The sequence below is a fragment of the Poromitra crassiceps genome (genome assembly GCF_964638095.1).
Source record: "Poromitra crassiceps genome assembly, chromosome: 12".
In the NCBI taxonomy this organism is placed as follows: domain Eukaryota; kingdom Metazoa; phylum Chordata; class Actinopteri; order Beryciformes; family Melamphaidae; genus Poromitra; species Poromitra crassiceps.
The window spans coordinates 35,136,541-35,141,540 of NC_139632.1; positions in this window are offsets into that span (position 1 = coordinate 35,136,541).

Genomic DNA, 5,000 nt, shown 5'->3' on the forward strand with positions numbered 1-5,000 from the left:
TTTTGCGCACACAGGATAGATAGGTAGTTAGGGTAAGTTAAGTTTGTTCATAGTACATAAGTACATACAGTGTAAGTCTAGTACATATAAGTGCCTGGGACGGTGAGCAGTTGGTGATATTTGACAATTTAGCAGGAGCTCAGTCAAACTTTATTTAACATTTGTTTTCATTGTGAATTAGAAAATGGTCAGGGGGCCACTCTGCACCCGTGTGCACCCACGTGTTGGTATCGTTCGCGGACCATCATTTTTCCATAGTATGGGCCAGGATGACCACGCCCCGAACTCATTTGATTGGTTGCCTCAACTGCTTCTTCCTGAAAACGTGCGGCAAGTAAAAAAAGATGTGGTTTTCTTATCTAACCACGAGTCACGACCATAACCAAACCCTAACCAAATTGTTGTACTTGCCTAAAGCTAATGTCTAACCCTAATGTTTTATAAAGATGTGTGTGGTTGGAGCAGGAATTGAAGCCTGGTCATCAGATTGGAAGACAAGCAGCTTACCCATTAAGTCACAGGCCCAAGCACACCCTAAGGTGCACTTTTTTTTACACCCTAACCCTAATCTTAACCACAGGACATATACACTGCGTCATTCTCCTACATTCTCTAAATGTGTTCACTTCTTGTAAATGAAATAATGGTGAAGTTAAACAATTAATCAATTAAAACATTTTTTTTATCAATTTGCTGGGGAGAACCTGGAACCCCTCAAGGAACCCTGGTGGTCCCTGGACCCCACATTGAGAAACTGTTTTAGAGCAAGTCCAGCATCTTAGGCACAAATATAATCTAAAAATGCATGGAGTGGAGTGAGGGATAAAGATAGAGGGTTTAAAAAGTGGCTGCTGGTATCCTCTCAAAAGCTGCTGACTTGCTGTGCAGATTAAAGACAAACTGCAAGACACACATTCCACACAGGCAGAGGCATGATGGACCAATCAGGAGAGAAGCCTGTCATCACTGGACTGGAAAACCATGAATATGGACTCCACTTTGATTAATTTTGTCGTTACATCTACGCCTTCCTTGGACTCTTCTACCAGCAACAGCAGGAACTATACTCATCTTTACTCTGATAAGCATTTGTTCAGCACGGCTAGCAAAAAAAACAAAAAAACACGCATGGATCCAGAGCACCACCGTGTGGTCAATACTGCAGTTGTACTATTGACTCAATAGTACAACTGCAGTCTGTGGTTAATAGTAAGTGTCAGGCTTGACTCTGTACTCTGAGGTTAACTAACAAACAAAGTACATTAGGCTACTTCAAACAAAATTCACTTAAGTAAAAGTAAAAAATTACTGGTTTTAAAAAGTACTCAAAAAAAGTACAAGTACACAAAAAGGCAAAGCAAAAAAAAAAAAGGCAAGCTCAATTACAGTAACTAGAGTAAATGTAATTAGTTACTTCCCACCTCAGCAGCTAAACACAGAGCACATTCATGATCGCACTGCTTCCTGTTGGCTTTAGTTTGAACATACTGTGCATTGTCAAGGCAGCATTCTTCACTTCCTCTGTGTCATTTAGTCACACATGTGGGTCATTTAGTCACACATGTGGGTCATTTAGTCACACGTGTGTCATTTAGTCACACATGTGGGTCATTGGTCATTTAGTCACACATGTGGGTCATTTAGTCACACGTGTGGGTCATTTAGTCACACGTGTGGGTCATTTAGTCACACATGTGGGTCATTTAGTCACACGTGTGTCACATGTGGGTCATTTAGTCACACGTGTGTCATTTAGTCACACATGTTGGTCATTTAGTCACACATGTGGGTCATTTAGTCACACATGTGGGTCATTTAGTCACATGTGTGGGTCATTTAGTCACACATGTGGGTCATTTAGTCACATGTGTGTCACATGTGGGTCATTTAGTCACACATGTGGGTCATTTAGTCACACATGTGGGTCATTTAGTCACACATGTGGGTCATTTAGTCACACATGTGGGTCATTTAGTCACATGTGTGTCACATGTGGGTCATTTAGTCACACATGTGGGTCATTTAGTCACATGTGTGTCACATGTGGGTCATTTAGTCACACATGTGGGTCATTTAGTCACACATGTGGGTCATTTAGTCACACATGTGGGTCATTTAGTCACACATGTGGGTCATTTAGTCACATGTGTGTCACATGTGGGTCATTTAGTCACACATGTGGGTCATTTAGTCACACATGTGGGTCATTTAGTCACACATGTGGGTCATTTAGTCACACATGTGGGTCATTTAGTCACACGTGTGTCATTTAGTCACACATGTGGGTCATTTAGTCACACGTGTGTCACATGTGGGTCATCTAGTCACACGTGTGTCACATGTGGGTCATTTAGTCACACGTGTGTCACATGTGGGTCATTTAGTCACACGTGTGTCATTTAGTCACACATGTGGGTCATTTAGTCACACATGTGGGTCATTTCCCTGCCTACCAACATGTGGGTCATTTCCCTGCCTACCAACACGAGGGTCGCAGTTCTGAGCCCCAATGTTACCTCCGGCTTGGTCTGGCTGAAAAACCTTGATACAAAAAACAACAGTACTCAATGTGCAGTATGCAGCTTTTATTTCATTTGAACAAGAATAGAACACAGAAAAACAGACAGATGTCAAGTAGGCAGGTTCATGTAGCTATACTTCTGCAGACGCACTGGCCTGGCAACTAAATATTAGTCACATCGTTATCATTTCACACAGAAATAAACCTCTATTAGGAGGCGGAGAAGGTTTCTGACAGCATGAGTCAGTACATATACACTGATATGGCACTTGAACTTCATATAAAAATAAATCTCTCAATAAAGGAAAAACACATCCGATCAAAAACACATTTTAAACTGAAAACCGATCAGGCAGCAGGAAGGAGATGTGACAGGCACTATAGTTGGTTGAAGGTATATAGAGACATTCCTGGATAACTTTATTTTGGATATGAGAGTAGATTTATGACATGCATTATTCCAGCATACAGTATTATTACTGTATTTCAATTATATGTGATTTCTATGAAACTCCTGACTGGCGAAAGATATTCAACCCAACCCAAATGGGATCCCTTTTCTTCAATCAAACCAAAGGGCAAATTGAATAGAGCTGAATAGAAAGTGAAAGTGAAACCAGCTGGTCAAAAGCATATTCTCTTTAAACACAATTCATGATCTGGAAATCTCCTTTCTACCTCCGACCATTCAGACAAATCAAAACGTTCACTCTCCCACAGAAACCACGCAAGGTTTTCTCCATGTTCTCCCCAGACTGATGAAACCTGCTGCTAGAGAGCTTCCCATCCAAAATAATTAGATTGCTATAATAGGTTGAGGCCTCGTCTCGTCATAGACAGTCCGCATGTCTGGGAACGCCCACAAAATGTTGAACGGCTGGCGCGCGAGTGGGGTGAAACCGCCCATATATCTCATGGGCTGACTCACCAAAAGATGCTGCTGCGGCTCTAAACTACATGTTTGGGGGTTCTAGAGCAGAACACAAGACGTCTGCTCAGATGTGCGTTTACTGCGGTGGTTAAATCCCCGATCGTGTCTGCCTGGGCTGGGCTATCAGCTAAATTCTAACTTTGCTGAATGGATAGAACGGGGGAATTTACCCCACCCTGACCCCGCCCCCAGGCTAACCCAGCGTCTATTGTGGGCGTTCCTAGAGCCTGTATGGGCGTTCCCAGAGCCTGTATGGGCGTTCCCAGACATGCAGACTGTCTCTATTGACAAAATAAGGTTTAAAAAAAATGCATATCAGAGCTGCAAGCAGGCTTTGATTAATCATATTGAATGATATGTATTATATGTGGAGAAAGAGGAGCAGTTTTCAAAGTATTTTCTTGGTTCCAGCCTTATATTATATATATAATATACCGTATATATATTGTGACGGCCCTAGGGCCTCTTGTCTATACCTCTGCCTGTGTTGCTGTGCTGTCATTTGCATTCCAGATTGGTGGGCTAATTGGAAATGAGAAGCACCTGGCCAGTGCTCCCAGGATCCTTTATCTGGTTCCTGGCTCTGCCAGTCTGGAGATCTACTCTCACGCTGCACAGAGGCCACGCTGCTCTTTACTCTTCCTTATCTTTGATTTCTACACTAACAACACACACCACACATTGATCACTGCATTCATACATTACTTGACACTACTGATACTGACTATCACACTCTATTGTACATTTTGATCATTTATTCATTATTTGTTCAATAAACCTGATTATTGTTTAAAAACTCTCTGTCATCTCCCTCTTTTGTTGCAACCAACGAGCCGGTTGTAACAAAATATATATATATATATATATATATATATATATATATATATATATATATATATTATTATTAGGGGAGAACACATGAAGCAGACAGCCCAAGGACAGTCACTCAGTCAGTCACTCTTCACACTAGTGCATATTCACTGATATGGCATTAGCTTATAGTAGAAACAGGGCCTAACTCTGGCCTAGCAGAGCACTGTAACAGGTGGCAGCATAAGGGATAATGTATATTGAGGCGGTGATTACGGGGGAAATAATGACCGACAGGTGGATTGAGCCCGACGCGCCAGCGGAGGGCTTAATCGTTCACCTGAAGGTCATTATTTCCCAGTAATCACCGCCTCAATATACATTATCCCGCTTAGAACACGGCCTACAACTAAATCATTCAATAATCTGACAAAAATAATTATTCAAATAGATTTTTTAATAGCGTTTTCAACGACAAAGCGGTTTCATTCGTAATTGGCACACAAGACACCACAGCTGCAACTGGTTGGCCTAATTAGTAGTGTCTTGCTGACAAAAAGCTCTTATCAACTGATTAATCCAGGTGTGGCAGAGCAGCGGTCGGTTGTCGAGAAATAATGACCGGTGAATATTGTTGATTGACCAATCAGAATCGAGTATTCAAGAGAGCCGTGTTCTAAGCACTGATATGGCTGCTCACCTTCGCTAAACAAAGTGGCCGTGGTACCCTCTTCATCT